Here is a 20735-nt window from a genome sequence, read left to right on the forward strand (position 1 = left end):
AACCACTGGACGCTGGCACATGGGGACTGGCGTGGAAGAGGCTGGCCTAAGTACAGTGTGGGCAGTCAGGGAATGCATGGTTTGTATGAAATTTCATGTTCTTGTGTATAAACAAATTCAAGGGGTTTTTGCTGCTTTATGTTGGTAGTACGTACTTGGCGTTAGTACAGTGTTCTATCTTTGTAAATTCAACGGAGAATAATTAAGCTGTAGAAAGCCACAGTAATTTCTGTGTTGCTTCATTTCCATGTGTAGAGTTGGGCATTAATATAAGTTTTTTAAATTACCCATTCATTACCTTACTAATCTTATAAGACTGGTGTTTTCTGATTTTAAAAGTAATACCCTCCTTATTATATAAAATGACTCATGATAGAAAAGTATAAAGAAGAAAAAGAACAGCAAGCAGGTAAAATTCTACTGCCCCAAGTAACTATTTTTAATGTTTTGGTTCATTTTCTGTCAGATTATTTTCTCTATATTGATATATATTTACATAATTGAAAACACACCATATATGTATTTAATTTTACATCATGCTTTTCACTTAATATAAGCATTTCTCCAACATTAAAAACTTCATGAGCATTTTAGTAACTATAATATGCCATTGTATGGAGTTGCCATAATCTTTTTAATTATTCTTTTATTAATCATTAGGCTGTTCCTGATCTCTGATATGCAAAATACTAGAATTTAATATTTATTGACCACTCAATGTACTAGGTGCAGTTCTAAACTCAAATATATATTCTCATATAATCTTTACACCCACCTTGTAAGGTAGGTACTGGCTTTTTTTTTTTTTTTTAATATAATCATTTTACTGATGAGGAAACTGAGCCCAGAAAATTAATAATGTGCTGAATGTTACATAGCTGGTAAGTGGTAGTGTCAACTTCTGAGTCATACCACATAAATTCTAATCAACATTTTGATTCCTTAGAATATATATTTTGAGAAGTATATAGGAAAGCCTAAAGAAAATATATATGTATGTATATCTAAACATCCATAGTTTTACATATAAAACTATATCTTGTTTATACCTTGAGTATAACTTTTTAAGGTTTCTTATCCATATAGCTGTGTTTATAACCCCCCCCCCCCCGCCCCAATACCAGAGTGTTTCACACTGTCACTTCTGAATTACCATTTGGTTAAAACTGCTAATATAATTGGTAAATAATGTCTAGTATTGTTGGAAAGTTTCTTCATGTTATGTATTTTTCATTTCAGTGAATTGTCTATTCATATCTTTTGCCCATTATGTTCCTGGGGTCCTAGTGTTTTTTGTCTTTCAAATGTAGCTGTTCTTGTATTCTTCATTTACCAACTAAAACAGTGATTTTTTAAAAATTATATTCGTATTTCCATGTTTATTTTTAAAAGTAAGCAAAAGAAAACCTACATATGTTTTAGCCTTAATGATCTCCTATTTATAGGTCTTAAATGGTATTTCCCAAAAAACTTACAGATAAGAGACAATATTAGAATCTTATTCAACAAATATTTAATAGCCTATCACATAACAAGCATCACAATCATCAGCTCTGTGGGTATAGAGACCAATGTGACCAGTACCTCCCCTAAAGGAACTCCTCAGTATCTAATAGGGGAGACAGATCCAACAAAATCTTGTAATAAGGACAGTGATAGAATATAAACCAAATGTTGGGGAGATGGGAGCTAATAGGGAGAGGATTTCTCTGCAGCTCAAAACTAATAAATCAAGGACAATTAAATGGTGCTAATTTGCTGAGGACGTGGAGAAATTTGCTAGAACTGTAACAGGCCCCAGGGCAAATTAGTTTTAGGGTTTTTACCAACTAGTAGTCTAGTTCCAGCAAATGAGATTGCAGTTACTGAGGTCCAGCAGAACAGCTTGTAATAGCTGGGAGGGTGTGCATGGTTGTTATGTTATCAGAGGGAAATAGCATTTGAGCAATCTCGAAGCCCTGATTGTACAGATAAGACTTCCCTCCGCACATCCCAGACATAAAACAGGGTAGCCTCTGTTGAAAAGATTACCCACCTCAGACTTACCTGGGTAGGCCTGATCCTATCTTGAATCCCTTGGCTTCATGCTAGCCTTCAGGATTCTACCCCAGTCCTGTGACTGAGCTTTTGGGAGGTTATCTGCAAGTGTCTGCAGTGGCCCTTACAGGAATCTGTCTCCGGCAATGTGTGTGGTAGGCCCAGATGGGACATTGGAGGGAGGCCTCAGTCCAGATCTTGATTTCTTACCACGTGAAGGGAGTGAGACAATGCCCAAGATCCTTGCCTGAGTTAAAGAATTTAATCTACCAGATTCTCCATTGTTCCGATGGTCCAGTTTTTACCGGATGTGCTGCGATGTCTTCATCAGCCTCCAAAAGTGACAGCAACAGGTTCAAGGTATGGCAGAGTGTTTGCAGTTGTGTCCCAGGAAGACAGTCACTCAGCCATTCCATACCTTCAGTTCTTAAACAGCAGCAAAGCGACTGTTTCTTCCCTCGCTCCTCCGGCTTTGCCCTGCTAGATTCTAGTTCCTTGTAAAAGTCGGACTCTGGCAAGTTTCTTAACTGGGTCAAAATGCTTGTCTCAAGCTTCAGATTGTAACATTTTAGAGTTTTTTTTTTAAATGAGTATAATTTTTTTTAATGAAGTATAATTGGCATACAATATCCTGTTAGTTTCAGGTGAATGTGATAGTGATTCAGTATTCTTCACATTACAAGCCCCATGATAAATATAGTTGCCATCTGTCATATGAAGTTATTACGGTATTATTGACTATTTTCTCTATGCTATCTATTACATCCCATGACTTACTTTATAACTAGAATTTTTACCTCTTAATCCTCTTCACCAATTTGGCCTACCTCCTAAATCCTCTTTGCTATGATAACAGTTTGTTTCCTGGATCTGTGAGTCTGTTTCTGTTTTGTTTGTTCATTTGCTTTGTTTTTTAGATTCCACATATAAATCATATGTTACTTGTCTTTCTGGCTTATTTCACTTAACATAATACCCTGTAGGTTCATCCATCCTGCAAATGGAGAGATTTCATTCTTTTTGTTTTATGGCTGAGTAATATTTCACTGTATATATATGTATACCACATCTTTATTCATCTTTCGATGGACACTGGGGTTGCTTCCATATCTTGACTGTTGTAAATAATGCTGCAGTGACCATAGAAGTGCATATATCTTTTTGAATTACGGGTTGTTTTCTTTGGAAATACCCAGAAGTGGAATTCCTGGATTGAACGATCTAATTTTAAATTTTTGGATGAATTTTCACCAATTTCCATTCCCATTAACAGTGTTATGGGGGTTCCCCTTTTTCTACATCCCTGCCAACACATGTTATGTCTTGTCTTTCTGATAATACTTAGTCTGACAGGTATGAGGTGATAGCTCTTTGCAGTTTTAATTTGCATTTCTCTGATGATTTAGTGAAGCATCTTTTTGTATAACTGTTGGCCCTCTGTGTGTCTTCTTTAGGTAAAATGCCTATTCAGCCTATTTTTAAATCGGGTTATTTGTTTAATATTGTGTAAGTTCCTGACATAGGTTGGATATTAACCTCTTATGGGATATATGATTTGCAAATATCTTCTCCCACTTAGTAGGTTGCCTTTCCGTTTTGCTCATGGTTTCCTTTGCTGTCCTAAAGCTTTCACATTTTGCTTTCAAGTAGTTGTGTGACATAGCAGCCGTCCTAGTGTTGTAGTTCTGTTAAGATTATCGTGTGTTTATTTTTAAAGTACACCTTCTTTAACTGAAGCGTCGTGGTTCTAAAATTTCCATGTGAGCCGATTCTCCACGTGTGAGAATGTTATCTGCTGAAATACCCTTAAGACCTCTGGTCCCTGAGATGAGGTCACGCCAGATTCTGTGGAGATCGAAGGGCACCACCCCTTAGGAACTGGAAGAGGTTTCTAGGGAAAGAATGTGGCTTGTTTTGTTTTGTTTTTGAAATACCAGCTGTTCAAGTTTGATTCTCCTTGAAAAGGCTTTCTATTAACTCTCAAGATGTATATCTGTAACCAAAAAATAGAATGATAAGAAATTACAAGAAAGGGAGATTGGATTGGAAAGGATAAAATTAAGCCTGGGTGCAGCCAGAGGTTACATTTGGACTTTAAAATTCAGAAAATGAACCTGGAAATAGAACTGAGCATAGGACCTTGGGAAAGGAGGGGACTTAGGGAGGGAAAGGATGCCTATATTGTCAAATCACCAAATCTTTTTCATTTAATCCCTGAATATCTCTGCTAATGCTCCTGTCTACTCCCCTGGGGCCTTGCCTTCTTCATTTCTAATTTTATTAACTTCCACAAGCTAATTGAACCAGCCTCACCCTCTTTCATCTTCCTGTTGGTGAGCTAAGCCACATGATGGATTTTCTCTGATTAAAATCTTTCCATGCCTTTCCATTGCCTGTAGGAGAAAATACAAACTTAACAGAAACTAGTGAAAGACCTTGATGTTCTGGACCCTGCTAATTCTGCCAGCCTCAGGGCTCGCCATCATGGACATAACCTAACCAGTTAAGCAGAAGTTCTTACGGCTTCCCTGCCCACCTCCCTGACCATGCAGCGGCTGATGCTTTTGCCTAAATGTCCTCTCCTTGGGCCGTTAACTCTGAGCCTTTAATTCAGCTCGGGCATCTCTGGGAAGTCTCCCCTACATGTCCTCAGTGTGGATGATATCCCACTTCTGTGAAGGTCCAGAGCTTTACAATGGCACTTGTCACATCATATTGCCACCACCTCCTAACTGGTTTGCCCAATAAACCAAACTGCTTAAGTGCAGGGAGTTGGCTTTCTCCAGCTTTGAATTCCCAAGGACTGGCCCTGTAGGTGCTAAATACATTCTATACCCGCTGAATGAATAAATGACGAACATTATTGCTGCTTTCAAGCTTCAGACTGCTAAGGGTATTCATACATTTAGTGATGAGAAAAACAGTTCCAGACCATTTCCCAACATGATTCAGCAATGTGTGCTGTATTTTCATTGTCTTCTATGGAGATTCCAAGGAAGGAAGAGATCAGAAATGGCACGGAGTAACTAGTACGCTCTCTTTGCAAAACATATTTATCCAGCTGGGCCCTGAATGATGAGTGAGGTCTGAAGAAGCCTAATAGGAGAAACAGATGCTTTTCCTTCCAGGCTCTGCTTAGGTGTGTGCTTTGTGTAGTTAGCCTGTCCTATATGGAGCTCGGCCCCTCTTCTGAGCCCAGCATGTAATGGCTGTGCTGCCTAGCTGGTAATTAACGTGATTTCTGGTATCGTTAGGTCTTACTCTTTCAGTAATTGTAGAGTGAGTGTCCATCATGTGCGGAGTGCTGGGCGTACAGCAATAAGTAAGATAAACATAGTCCTTACCTTGTTGAACAAACCCATAAATGTTTACATTACTATGTTTGTTATTAGTGCTATGAAGGAACAGGTCATGGGGCTATGTAATTATTTAATGAGCATCAGAAAGGGCAGCACTGAGGAAATGACATTTGCACTTTCCCCTGCAGATTCTGTAGGAAACAGACAAGGAGGAGAACAGGTTTCTGAGTGGTGGTGGTGGCCGTACCAGCATGTGTAGAAGGACTTCAGGAGGGAAAGAATTGGGTGTGTTCTGGAAGCAGAAAGGTTAATATGGCTGGACTATAGCAAGGGAGCAAGAGAACAAATAATACAGCATATGTTAATTTAAAAATTAATAAAAAAAAAAAGAGGGGCAAGATCCTGCAGGGCCTTGCAGGCTGTATTTAAGATTTTGGACCTCCTCCTGAGATTAGTGGGAAGTCATTGAAAGGGTTAAGCCTGAGGGAAAATCCATCTCTTGTATTTATTTTATCTCAGGTGCTTCCAGATAGTTTGAAGGGTAAACACACTGGTGGATACAGCCTTAAATTCCCTCTGAGCACCTGCTGTTAAATTAGATCCTCAGTAAATATTTAGCAATTTGGTTTCCAAATGGAGGGAGACAAGTTTAAGGGTGAGAGTGAGTAGAGTATTTCAGGAGACGAGGAAGGACTCTTGACAGAACATGGGGAGCAGTGGGAAGTGAAGTTAGCATAGTGGTCACCTCCTTCAGGTAGAGGCTCTACAGGAGCCAGCTACAAGGGCCGAAACAGCAGCTGCTTATTTTCTCAGTTTTGGAGCCTAGAAGTCCAAGATCAAGGTGCCAGAAAGGTGTGTTCTGATAAGAGTCCCCTTCTTAGTCTGAGGACAGCTGCCTCCTCGCCGTATCTTCACATGCGGCACACGTGCACATACGTACCCACACACACCCAGAAAACATGCCTGTCCTATCGGATTAGGATGCTGCCCTTATGACCTAACTTATGCTTATTTACTTCCTTGTCGGTTCTGTCTCCAAATATAGTGATATTAGGAGTCAGACCTTCAACATATGAATTGGAGGGGCATAACTAAATGTGCAACGGATTTTGTAATGTGAGACCACTGAAGCAGGGATTGTCAGCCAGGGTGTAAGTCAGTAGAACTGGAGCTTTCTCAAACTTGAGATATTTAAGGGACCGGTGTTGGGAGTTTCTGTTTTGTTTTGTACGAAGCTAGGGACTCAGAGTCTATATTTTTTGAAAATCTCTCTGAGACGATTCCAATTTTATCAGGGAACACTTACTATATCTTTCATTTTATTCCTCGCCTATAAACCAAGGGACTTCTCTCATCTCCTCCACATTTGGGAAATATCCCATTCCCTCTTTCCACTTTCTCTGAGACTTCCTCACCCCCCCAACCCCCCCACCCCCAATTAGAGAAACTCGAGAGAACCCAACATTTCCAGGCCTGCACAGGAAAAAAACCTTTTCATTTTCTTGTACTCCATACTGTTTGTCCTGCCGTGACCGATGGGGCTGCTAAACCAGCCACCATCTTCCATGTGGTTGGCTGCCAAGCCCATTTCCTTTTCCCACAAGTGGATCACAGGGCCTCGATTTGAAGGACGGGAAAGTGGGAAGCACAATTTTAATCTCAGAAGTCTGAAGAGGATTGCATTCAGTTCCAAGTGACAGAAAACCCAACTAACCAACAGTGGCTCATAAAATGAGGGGTTTAGTTTTCCTCATATAACCGGATGTCCCGGGGTAGCCCACTGGCTCAGAGACTGGGCTCCTCCACTCCCCGTGAACTCTTGGAGTCACTTCATGGCCCAAGATGACCATGTTGCCTCTGGTGTCACCTTCATGTGCCAGGCAGGAAGAAGGGCAACGACAACCTGGGGGTGCCCGTTGACACTACCCACCTTGTGAAGAGCTTTTCAGGAAGCCTCCCCAGCAATTACCTTTTTTAACTCCTTGGCCAGAGCTATGCCATTTGGACATCCTCAGCCAGAGAAACTGGGAAATGAGTGATTCTGCATTTATATATGCATACGTGCTGCTGCCCTCAAACACAGTTGGGGTTCCACTGATAAGAAAGAAGGATGAAGTGGATTTTGAGCAGGGCAGGGACATGGCAAATTCTCATGTCTAACTCTTCTCTAGGCGGAGGTGTGTGCGGAGGCAGGGGGTGTCACTGATTACTTGCCTGACCCTGAGAGAAATATTAAAATATTTTGAGTTTCTACCATGTGCCAGAAGCCATTCTGGGTGCTGGGAATACAGCGGGAAACAAAACAGGCAAAAAGACCCTCCCTGGGGCTTATGCTCTAGTGAGGGGTACAGCCAACAGATGAAATGTGTAGCACATTGGAGGGAGGTAATGAGGAATGTCTGGGCGGTGGTGGTTGAGGGGGTGGGTCGCCGTGTTCAGGTGAGTGTTCAGGGGAGATCACTGCAAGCAAGCTGGCATCCCAGTAATGACATAGACGAGGGGAGGGATGGAGTCGGACAAGCACCCCAAAACCCGCATCTGAAACAGAGCAGTCAGGTGCAGCAGGTACAAAGGCTCTGGGTTCTTTGCTGTACTTCTGAGGTTTGTTTTATGGATTCTAATATTTGTATCTTAATTTCTTCATACGGACATCAGTATGTGTGGTTTTGCTGCCTGTGAAAGGGCAACTCTGTAGGGGTGCCAGGGGCTTTCCTCCCTCTTTGGAAAAAAACAAAGTGCCTGGATGTCCATCTGGAGAAATTAAGTGCCTTTTCCCTCATCTCTCTAGCTCCTGAGTCCTGTTTTCTTACTTCTTTACTCTGGGAGACTATAAGCTGCTGTACTTTAGAAAATGGACTTCGGAGTCTTGATAGCTCTGAGTGTGAGCCCTGATGTTTCCTCTCTTTGATATCGGGTAAATAACTTATCCCCAGAACCTATTTGATTTGGTGAAGTTGGGATGCAAATGCCTCCATCCTGTTGTGAGAATTAGATGATGTGTGTGGAAGGCACTTCTCGGTGTCTCTGCCCCTGTCCCCTTCCTTGTGATCTCCAGCCCCCAGGCACATGGTGCATCTGGGGAAGGTCAAGGCTATCCCTATGAGAAAGGACTTACTCTCCTAGTGTGTGAGAGCCTAGTGTCACATTTATCTTCCTTTAGGAAGTCACACTTACCAGCCTGTCCCTGAGCCCCACCCCAAAGTCTTTTGAGAGGTAGAAACGAGACCCCTAATTACCTGAATGTCAGAAAGCGGTGCTGTAGACACTGTGAAATCTTATCATCATTAGGGGCTGTCCACTTGGGGACTCCATCCCTGCCCTCTCCCTGTGTCTCTCTTGTGCTGGCTCCTTGTCACAGAGCCTCATCTCTGGCACCATGCCCTTTCTCTATGGTCATCAACCACATCCTGGCTTTCTTCCTGTGTTCTCCTCCCAGAATGTCACAACACATCTCGGCAATTGAATGGGACATGCTCCCACACGTCCCTGATTTCCCCACCAGAAGTCCACATAGAGATTAGCAGAGCTGCCTCACTCCCTTTTCAGCTCTGACTTCCAGGTTGTTGCAAACAGGCCCCCTTTCCCACTTCTACCTGTGATCTCTCAAGTCCTGACACTGCCTTCACCCCACCCACCATGCCACCAAGCCCTCAGGTAACCCACGGCTTAGTTGGTATGAACATCTTCAACGGCTTGTCCCCGAGCCTATAAGATTATGCATGTATACAACTCTCCCTTTCTCCTTTCTCCCCCATCAGAGGGGACATTTGTTATTTTTCTATCCAAGAGTCATCCAGCCATTCCTGTTTCTGAATTTTGTGCTTACCTCCCTTTCTTGGGATTGACTCATTGCCTCCTCTTTACTGTATCTACTATCTCTCTTGCCATGGCATTTTTAAAAATTGTGAAACAGGCTCAAATCTTTGTTATCTTAAGAGGAAAAAAAAACCCCATAACTCTTTCTAGCTTTCACATGTATCTTACCCAAGCATCTAAGAAGGTAGTCAATGATTATATACCTAATTTTTAAAATGGATCTATGTCAAAGATTTATTAAACGAATTAATGAAGGATTCAGGAGAATGGTAAAGCTAGTTCAAAGAAAATTGAAAAGACCAGGTATATAAAGTAATGAAAAGCATGCTAAAAGGAGACTGCTAAATTACATATAAAATAAACTATAACTTCTGGGTTATAATATTTTTGTTTATATCTCTTTCATTTTCTTTCACATTGAACAAAAATAACGTACATGTCTTTCCATGTTTTATGAGTTAGCATCTATCCTTACAGAGTTAAAAAAGATCCTAAATAGTAAATAAAGGTGCACAGTCCTAGAAAATCAGAATAAGTCTGGACAGGCCTGCTAGACACTGTTCAACACAACACTGAAATGACAGGCAGAAATCTCTTTGCCCACTTCCAGGTTTTGGACACTTTTTCTAACAACCATTCCTTGTGATCATAAATAACCCCTGAGGGTTATTCTGGGTCACTAAAGCTAGTCTCATTTTATTTTGTTCTGATTCATTAACCGATTAACATTGGTACAGCAAGACATGTTAATATAGACGTAAATTTCCTTGAAGTATGGTCAACAAATCCAGTGCCCTGTGGTATTAAACAACCACTGTGGCCAGGAAAATCACCTTCTGTTTGATGCCATGGAATCCAGTATCGTATTTTCAATTGGTTCTATTATTCCAGAGAAATTTTTATTGCTCTTATTTGCACTCATGTTCTGTGGCTAGAAAATCAAACCCAAGGAATTTATGTCTACCAGTTTTGCCTGGAGTGAGTACCTGCAGTCTGCTTTGACAAAGTCGATGCTTCTGGACTTAGAGTCCTGGAAATCAAGACTCCGGCCCCTGCCATATTTGGCAGTTGTCCAAGCAGTGTCCGCTTAGAAGTCTGTATCTATTCCAATGTTCATAGCAGCAATGGCCATAGTCATCAAACTGTGGAAAGAATCAAGACACCCTTCAACAGACAAATGGGATAAAGAAGATATGGTCCATATATTCAATGGAGTATCAGAAAGGATGAATCAGAAAGGATGAATACCCAAGTTGGTATCAACCTGGATGGGACTGGAAGAGATTATGCTAAGTGAAATGAGTCAAGCAGAAAGAGTTGATTATCATATGGTTTCACTTACTTGTGGTGCATAAGGAATAACATGGAGGACATTGGGAGATGGAGAGGAGAAGGGAGTTGGGGGAAATTGGAGGGGGAGACAAACCATGAGAGACTGTGGACTCTGAGAAACAAACTGAGGGTTTTGGAGGGGAGGAGGCTGAGGGGATGGGTGAGTCTAGTGGTGGGTATTAAGGAGGGCATGTATTGCATGGAGCACTGGGTGTGGTGCATAAACAGTTTTGGAACACTGAAAAAATTTTAAGACTGTACCTATGAATCCATTATCAAGAGGTGAGAGTAACTTGTCCTTGAGGCTCTGAGGATGTGTGTCTTTGTTAAACACCTACTTTTAGCCTGTAGCTTATAACAAAGTCTTCAGGGAGCATGACAGGAAAGCCAGAATTTGACAAGATTGTGTGGTGGTGGCTTTATTTATTTATTTATTTAATAGTCATCAACAGAATGAGAATGGAGGAGAGAAAAATCATCCGTAAGGGTGAGGTTGTGAATAACTATTTTATAAGATTTGGATCAATGTTTCCCAACTGAGGATAAGGACATATTCTAGGCAGTGAGGACATTGACTCTGGGACATTCCTGAAGTGTACAGTCTTGAAGGCAAAAATTAGCTTCCGTAAGGCTGAGCTTCTCCTTTCACTTGACAGATCTTTCCTTTTTAGCTCTCAGGTAGCTCTTACCTTTATTTTTTCCCCTTGACTCAATCCTTTGCCCTTTTATCCATTGTATGCTTTCTCTGAGAAATGTCCTCTCTTTTGGTTTGGTATCAAGTGTCCTAAATTAACAAATTGTATTTTGGCAAATCTTGCCCATTCTCATCATCTGCCCCTGGACATCTTCTCTTGTATGTCTCAGAATTATTGAAAAGGGAATTCAATCTGTTTAAATTGCAACTTATCAAAACTTCCATTCTGACCCTGATGGAGTAACTTATCTTCCATAAACAATGTAAAGCAAGTCAATATATATGAGGAAGTTAGTTTCAGGCATTAAAAAACAAATAATGTCAGACTGTTCTTTGAGAGAAGGGGAACATATCAAGTGAACCACACAGCCAGCCAGCTCTCTTCCTGGGCCACTTTTTGGACTATAGTGTGGTATAATGGTGTATAGGGGCTCCTTGTGGGTTCTTGGGTGAGAGCTGGGTTGTACATACACAGGGTGAGGCTTCATTAAGGCTTAGGAAAGTGTGGCTACTGATGGGCCAGCAGTTGTGCAGTGCTACGAGACATTGAATGTTGGCCAGTCCAGAATGGAATGTGTTCAGTGAACACTGGGCATTCAGTTGAGATCTCATAAAGGCCACATCTGGGAGTAGGAAATGTACCCTAGATCAGGGGTTGGGAAGTTATGGCCAAATCTGGCCTGGGCCTGTTATTGTGTAGCCCATGAGCTAAGAATGTTTTGTTTTTTACATTTTTAAAAAGGTTGTTAATAAGCAACAGCAGGAGGAGAATAAAATAGAAGAAGAGGAGAAAGAGGAAGAAAAGAGAAGAAAAAGGAGATAGAGACCATAAATTGCTCACGAGGCTAAAATATTTATTACCTGATCTTTTACAGACACACCGCCCCCATAATAAAGGCCTCATCCTGTAATGAAGAATAAATTTGAAATAGAACCCCCCCCCAACAAGAAAAAAAAGCAAGCCAGAGTAAGGAGATTTGCCAATAATTAGCTGCTTTGCAGAACAAAACTAAGCTTTTTTTTTTTTTTAAAGAAAACAACATAATCCAGACTCCTTATATCACTCATGATGTTTAGCATACAATGAAACGTTGCCAGACACATGAGAAGTTTCCTTCACCTCTGGTCAAGGAAACAATAACTAGTCAATAGAAGCAGACTTTGATAGGATCCAGGCATTGTACTTAGTAGATAGGGCCTTAAAACTGCCATTGTATATATGTTCAGAAACTAAAAGGAAAAGATGTACACAATAAGTCCACAGATGGGAGACCTCAGGGAAGAAATGGGCACTATAAAAAGGAATCAAATGGAAATTCTAGAACAAAGTTACAATATTAGAAATGAAAAGTTTACTGGATGAGTTTAACAGTAAAGTGGAGACTCAAAGAATAGGTTATAAGGAGCTTGAAGAGAGAGCAATAGATTTTCTTTGAGGAAAAAAAGATAAAAAGACAAAAACAAGAAACAGACCCCTCAGTGACCTATGGGAGATTGTTAGACTGTCTGTGAAGAGTCCAAAAAGAGAAGGAGTAGGGTAGAAAAATACTTGAGGAAATAATATCTGACAATTTCCCAAGTTTGGTAGAAAAATAATTACTCATCTAAGAGCTCAGTAATCCTAAGCAAGTACAAAGAAAACTACACTTAGACACATCATTGTTATCCTTCTAAAAACCAAAGATAAAGAGAAAATCTTAAAGACAGCCAGGGGGAAAAGACCCAGTATTTACAGAGGAATAGTCATATATCTGACAGATAATTCTCACAGAAAACAATGAAGGCCAGAAGACAATGGAGCAACAGCTTTAACATTTTGGAAGAAGGGGCAAAAAAACCTGTCAATCAAGAATTCTCTATCTAACATGAGTATCTTTCAAAAATTAGGATGAAATAAAGAGATTTTCAGATAAATAAAACCAGAAAATTTATGGCAAGCAGACCGCTACAAGAAATGCTAAAGGAGTTTTTTTAAGCCTAACAAATGATGATATGGGTGGAAACTCAACATACAGAAAGAAATGAAAACACTAGAAATGGTTAATAAATGGGAAAATATAAACTACTTTCTTTAAAAAGCACACAATGCTTTAAAGGAAAGGTAACGTTATGTTTTGGAATTGATAACATGTGAAATAAAATACATGACACTAGTAGCACAGAGCACAAGAATGGAATTATACTTCTGAAAACACCTTACATGTCACGTGAAATGGCTGGTTATTAACTCTATGTGGTATGTGATAAGTAAGGATGAATATTGTAATCCCTAGAGCAACCATTACAAGGAATAAGATATAGCTAAAACCTCAATGGAAATGATAAATATTATACATGGAGTTTGATTAATTCAAATAATATATAATATATATATAAAATATTATATAATTATATAATAAAATGAAGAGAAATGGAGGAATAATGAAAACAAGAAAGATGGGGAAAGTAGAGAACAAATACTAAGATAACAGAATTACACACAATCATATTAATTACTTAATGTGAATTGACTAATCTCTTCATTTAAGAGGCAGAGATCATCTGGATAAAAATGTACAGCCCAACAATAAGCTATTTATAAATGATGCAATTTAAGTGCATGTAAATATAAGTATACATGTATTTTGAATGAAAGGAAGGAAAATGATATACAATGAAATAGTAAGCATAAGAAAGCCTCTGTGCCTCTATCAATTTCACACAAAGTAGACTTTAAGATGAAGGTTATTACATATAAATAGGGACATTTCATAATGATGAGTTAATTCACCAAGAAGCTTCAGAAACCCCAATTATGTATGAATGCACATGATAATAGAGCTTTAAAGTACATGAAACACAGGGCAGCTGGCTGGCTCAGTCATAGGAGCATGTGACTCCTGGTTTCAGGGTCATGAGTTCAAGTCCCATGTTGGGTGTAGACTTACCAAAAAAAGTAATTTTATTTGTAATATTGTTTTTATTCAAAAGAATTCTAATTTTTTTGAACAAAGTAAAAAAATAATATATCTATACACACCTGCAGTACATGAAACAAAAACTCACACAACTAAGAACTAAAAAAATCCACAATTACAATTGGTTTTAATGTCTTGTTTTCACAAGTTGGTGGAACAAAAAGACAAAAACAGATCAGTAGAAAAAGAGAAGTTGGAGAGGGGTGCACCCCTTCACCTACACTCATCACTTAAGCTTCTGGTCTCTTGTACACACATTTGAGATGTCCATCCTTTACTTCTCTGTTTATCAAAAGTATGTGAAATCATCTAAATACATTTTGGAACATACGTCATGGTTCTCTTTGTTCTGGGATAGTGTAGGTCTGCAATGATTTCATCAAGAGGGGAGGCACAGCAGTCAGTACCTCGGTCCAACTCAGCTGAAGAGTGCAAATCACAGCAGTGTCCCAACCCACCAGTATTGTGCTCACTACCTGCAAACCTGTGTTTGCTCAATAGAGACACACACAGAGCTCGCCATCACATTGGGGTTTTCCGGTTTGCTTGTTTTACTCTTCTGTGATGTGACATTGTGGCCATGTGGCTTATTTTTAACTTGCTTATTACAGTTATTTGAAAACAATACCAGAACAAAAGCTCCTGTTTTCTTTGGCAGTTTCTGCCTTTGGCATTTTTTTCCTAAGCTTTCTGCTCCTTCCTTTTTTCCCCATCATGTCTTCCATTCCCTGGTTCACAGTTCTTGGGGATTTCTCAGCTATAACCCAGGCTAGGAGAAAGGAGTGGCCTAACACACTCATGAGTCAGGATTACGGACACTTTTATCTGCCTGAGGAGGTGGGAAAGTAGCTAATTGCATTTGTACATGAAGACTGTGAATATGTCATTAAGTTCTATATCCTAGAAGTCTATGGATTACAGGGCTGGAAAGCTAAAGCTAGTGTTATGTTAGAATCCTGGCTTCCCACCTGACTGGCGTTTCCAGGTATGGTGCAAAACCTCACTTGATACATTTCCAAGCTCGTAACAACCCTGCAGGCTCTCTCTTCCTTCCTCATTGGGTCAGTAGTCACCAACAGTATTTTTCCTTCCATTCCAAGTGCCACACACTGGCTGCCCTTTGAGCCAGAGTTGGCCCTCAGACATGTTTTATTCAGACTGCAGAGATAATTTTCTAAAATTTCCCAAATAAAGTATCTGGAGGTCTCACAAACAAATGCAGATTTTTAGCTTTCCTTAAACTAACAAGAACAAAAAAGGAAGACCAGGCATGACTGAGCCTGGGCCTGCTCACTCCTTCAGGCAGCCCTCTGAGCCCATCACTCTTCTTCCTGGTCAGCAGTCCCACAACCCTCCTCAACCTCCCCAATATCCCAGGGTTTGAAGAAGTAAAAAGTTTGGAGAGCTCTGATTTAAGGCGTGGATGTGAAGTTCAGAGCAAGTCTTCCCAAGATGTGTCATTTTGGCATATGGACTATTTTGAACTGAAGGCAACTGAGGCCTGGTGAACTAAAAGAAACTTTTCCCCCTCCTTTATCTACCTAGAAGAATCTAAACTGGGGTCCTTTCCAGAGTTAGCGTTATTAGCAGAGTTGAATTTTATTTGAATGGCCTGTCTGTATTGCAAGGCAAATATGTAATTATGATGCACCTTCTCTTATTGTCCCATGAATTATCCTCATCCACGTTGAAGCTTCAGAACCCCATCCCATTCTTTAGCTCAGGATGGCATATAGACATCAGTTTACCTTTCTGCTTTGAAACTCTCATGTATGTGGGGTTCCTGTACATACAAAATATATTTGATTTTCTTCTGCTCATCTGTCTCATGCCAACTTAATTCTTAGGCCAGACAGAAGAACCTTTGAAGGGTAAATAAAAACTTCTCCTCCCCAACAGTTTGGCAAACCAGCCAGGAGACCTCACTTGGATGCGTACTGCTCACCACAAAGCTGCTGCAGTAGAACAATCCTGGGACCTCTGAGAAGAGCTGGCCAGAGGTAAGAGCTCTTACCACGTCAGACTCTAGAATCCCTATCTGCAGATTACAGTGGCAGCAGATAGTGAAAGTCCCTCTTTTCCTTTTTGAAGTTTTGCAAAATCAGTGGACACAGGTTGAGAGATATTAGCTTGGCTCTGAGACACTCAAGGCTCAGCCAAAGCTCTTACATACATATTAGAAAACCAAAGGAGTTTTTCTTTCATCTCGTTCTGTGACCTGAGAGCTTGGTTTTGTGATCAGTGAAAATATTCTCTGTGCTCTCTACCATCCAAAAGGTGTACTTACAGAGGGATAGCTTGGTGGCCAGATTACACTGGAGTTCCAAGCAGCATTGTCTTTGACCATGCCTATCCTCTGGGGAGTTTGTCATGAGGGGTCCCAGTCCATAAGGGGCTCTTGTTGTTTCAACCTTCCTTGCTTTGTTAGTGCTGGAAAACTCCCATTCCTGCAGAGATGACTGGTGGCATCTCTTATTGTCGTGGGAAGCTATACTTCACCATCCTTACCATCTGTACAATGAAGGCCTTGGTTTTCTTAGACTGTCCTTGAAAGTGAACTTTCTGGATTTAGGGAGGGCTGTGTATTTTGCAGTCTGTTATGGGATGTTTTTGTTTTTTGTTTTTGTTTTTGATTAAGCCATAAAAGAGCCTACTGGTTTGAATCACTGTTGAGAGATCTTACTTGTCAATGACCACAGGCCCAATCCTTTGAATTGGCTATATTTGAGAAGAAAATAAATTTAGAGAATTATCATCCTAAATGATTTATTTGTACCTATGGAGAGACCAAATTAAAAAGAGGACACAAAAAAATATAATGAATAGCCTGAGGGATGCCCATAAGATGAAAAAACCAGAAATTAGAATAAAAATTAAATCCAAAGGAAATTCCTCTTCTCAAATCTGGCCCCATTTGCCTATTTTAGCTTCCAGTTTTTCCTATAAGATTTACAGAGAACACTCTAGCCTAATATCTTAAGCACAGGGTATACGGGTTTCCCCTATAAATACTGAAAGTCAGAAAGTGAATTTTGCAGAGAAACCTGGGACAGGCAGTGGAGCTCGCCTTCCTGGGCTCTGTAATCAGGCTCTGCCAGCTACAAGCCTTCCTATGCAATGTCCCTTGCAGACATATCCTAGACCCTCTCTAAAGGAATTCATGTCCCATGGACAGCAGCATAACTTTTCAGAAGATTCTACCAAATGTAGAGAAGAATTAGATTAGTGGCCATTCATAAATCAGACACCATCCACCCACTTCATAGAGGAAACGGATGACCAGAATTTCTGCTATGCCCTGCCCCAAATGATGAGTTGAAAATTATTGTTCAGGGACTGATAGAAAAGGAAAATAAAATTTCGTGTTGCCCTTTCCTTTCCAAATCCAGACCCATTGGTTACTAATCTGTTCTGTCCTGGGATAGATATGGCCTTCCTGCTAGTCTCACTTTGCCTACCTGGTACATGCAGGCTCTCCATTCTTTCTTCGATCTATCTTTGGGAGTGACTGGATCTTGGAAAGGTAGTATCCTTTGTACCCTCAGTGAGGACCCCTATTAAAAAGGGGGGTATTTAATATTGCCAGAAATATTTAATGTTTGTCCTGGCTGAAAATGGAGAGGAAATTTAAAAGAAAAAAAATTTTTTTTGAGTAGGTCTATAATCAAAAATTGGCCATATTGGAAGCTAATATTTAGAACATAATAGAAATACTTAATTTTTAAAGAAGATTTTACTTACTTATTAGAGCATGAGTGGGGGGAGCAAAGGGACAGGGAGAGAGAATCTCAAGCAGACTCCATGCTGAGTGGAGCCTGGCACAGGGCTTGATCCAATGACCCTGAGATTATGACCTGAGTCGAAATCGAGAGTCAGACACTTAACCAACTGAGCTAACAATGCACTCTGAGCATAACAGAAATTTTAAAAGACTTATTCCAAGTTAGAATAAAACTATGTACCCAGAGGGAAAGAAACACATCCCCAATTCCTTGAGGGATTAAAAATAACTGCCTTTATTTTACAAATCTTTGGAGAACTAGAAATATGGTCCTGAAAAAATTCAATGTCAATCCCAAAACCTCCCCTTTTTATCTTAAAAGGCTTACTAGTATTGTCCTTAGAAACAGTCCTTCTCAGAGAAACTGCATACTTTCTCTGTGACTTTGTGATAAAGATTTTCTACCCCCATCTTCTCTGGGACCTAGAGCCATTATTTGAAATGCAAACCACAGGGAGATGTTTCTTATCAGAAGGAAAAAAACAGGAGAGAGGAAGTATTTGGAATTTGGACAAAAGAAAAATCTTCTCTACAAATATTAGCAACTGTAAGACCTCTGCATCTGCTCATGGATGTCTATATATATATATGTTGTAGATGTGTGATATTTTTCTACCCCCAGATGGTATTGCCAAAATTAATTTGTAAAGACTTCTATTTAGTTGGTTGGAAAAAGCAAGTACTTATAAGGATTGGCTATTCGAAAACTCTCAGAAATATGAAAACTAACCGAAACAATTTTCAGGTTCATGTAATCTAGGATTAATCTTTGATAAATAAAAGCTAATTGAAGTTTGTTGGTTTAATTAAAATAGTCATGTCTTTAGAGTTATCAGCATTAAATCTAATACCTTGATTCTACCTAGGCTTACTAAAAGTCAAATAAGCTCCTGTTATCTCTGTTACAGACTTTGCCAGCAAGAAAGAGAACCTAAAGATGATGGCTAGCTGTTATTAAATTTTTGTGACTAATCCAAGCATAATTATCAAAAACAAATGAACTTAGGATATATAAGATAAACATTTGTAAGTGAACTTTTGGGCAGTATATTTATGTTTTATGGATGGTATGTCTACTTAATAATTCCTCAAATCTCTTTGGTAACTTCTATCCTAAATTATTAAAATTCTTTGTATGTCTAGGTGATTCCCAAATAAGAAAAAATATTGAAACATTAATTGCTAAGGGCATCTAAGTTTGCCAAATTTTGTCTTCTTTTATGGAGAAGATGAAGATAAATTTGGGTCTATGGTAAATATGTTTTGAGCTTTATTGAAAGTACTGTGAGAAAGCACACATTTCTAGAAATTATGAAATGTATTCATAAATTTGCCAGTCTAAAGAATGTTGGTGTAACAGTTCACAATTACTTACTTGTTGGTTTCCACTAGAAATAAAGATTTTCAGAAGTTAAGAACTCTTTTATTTTTTTTTAAAGATTTTATTTATTTATTTGACAGAGATCACAAGCAGGCAGAGAGGCAGGGGGGAGAGAGGGGGAAGCAGGCTCCCCGCTGAGCAGAGAGCCTTGATGTGGGGCTCCATCCCACAACCGCCCCCCCCCAGGCCATGACCCAAGCTGAAGGCAGAGGCTTTAACCCACTGAGCCATCCAGGAGCCCCAGAAGCTAAGAATTCTAATTAATGTTTGTTATTAAAGCTACTAGAAATAACAAGGGAAACAACCCTGTAGGGTGGAAAAGTAAGTTGCGTTTTTTTTTTTTTTTAAGATTTTATTTATTTATTTGACAGAGAGAAATCACAAGTAGGCAGAGAGGCAGGCAGAGAAAGAGAGGAGGAAGCAGACTCCCTGCTGAGCAGAAAGCCCGATGCGGGGCTTGAACCCAGGACCTGGGATCATGACCCGAGTCGAAGGCAGCGGCTTAACCCACTGAGCCACCCAGGAGCCCCAAGTTGCGGTTTTTTGTTTGTTTGTTTGTTTACAAAAGGAGGTAAGGAATGGAGATACATTTTTGTTTAGGGAAACAAAAGTAATTTTGTCTTAAAGTTGATGGTTTCAAAATGACAAAGAGAAGCAGGGATGAACCAGAGTTGTAGAAGGCTTATGAAAAAGGAGTCTTGGGAAAGGAATTTGATGTGTGATCAAACTGGGAAAGAATGAATGAGTCTGTTACAAGGGTTTTAAAAATAAGCTTTAATATCAGTTGTGTTCTTATGTAAAACCAGGAATTAATTTTCTTTCTTTTTAAGATTTTATTTATTTGTCAGAGAGAGAGAGACAGAGCACAAGCAGGGGGAGCAGCAGGCAGAGGGAGAAGCAGGCTCCCCAGTGAGCAAGGAACCTGATACAGGGCTGGATCCCAGGACCCTGGGATAATGACTGGAGCCAAAGGCAGATGCTTAACATACTGAGCCACCCAGGTGCCCCCAGGAGTTAATTTTCTTTCAGCTGTTAAAAAGACAAGGTTTTCTAGAACTATTGGTCTTCTCTTGATACGAATGTAAAAGACTTTTTGCCTTTTAAAGTTATCCACCTAAAAAACAAAGATTCTGTGTTTTGCTAGAATAATTTCCTGTGTTTATCAGATTTTTGTTTACTTAAGAAAACTGAATCCTCTCAATATTAAAAGAGCTAAATTTTGCTAACAACTCTGTAAGCTTATTTGCTTTTAAAAATCTTTTAAGGTCACTTTGGTTAAATAGATAACTAAATATTAACCAGGACTTATGATCCTATTTGACCAAGTGCTTTAAAATCTTTAAAAAGAAAAATTTTTTGACAAATTTTCCCAAATCTAATTCTAAATAAAGTCTTTTGACCTATAAGAAACAATTGAGATTTTTCCAGAAAGGTGCCG

At 39.6% G+C, this 20735-nt stretch overlaps 1 long non-coding RNA gene across 1 annotated transcript; it reads left to right on the top strand.

Moving 5' to 3' along the window:
• The first annotated feature begins 5547 nt into the window (after positions 1–5547).
• LOC125093771 (uncharacterized) lies at positions 5548–19168 on the top strand. Its single transcript, XR_007125339.1, has 3 exons — positions 5548–5642; positions 16035–16135; positions 19060–19168. It is a non-coding gene; the product is annotated as an uncharacterized LOC125093771 (long non-coding RNA).
• The last annotated feature ends 1567 nt before the right edge of the window (positions 19169–20735 follow it).

This window comes from Lutra lutra, chromosome 2 (genome assembly GCF_902655055.1).
Source record: "Lutra lutra chromosome 2, mLutLut1.2, whole genome shotgun sequence".
Lineage (NCBI taxonomy): Eukaryota > Metazoa > Chordata > Mammalia > Carnivora > Mustelidae > Lutra > Lutra lutra.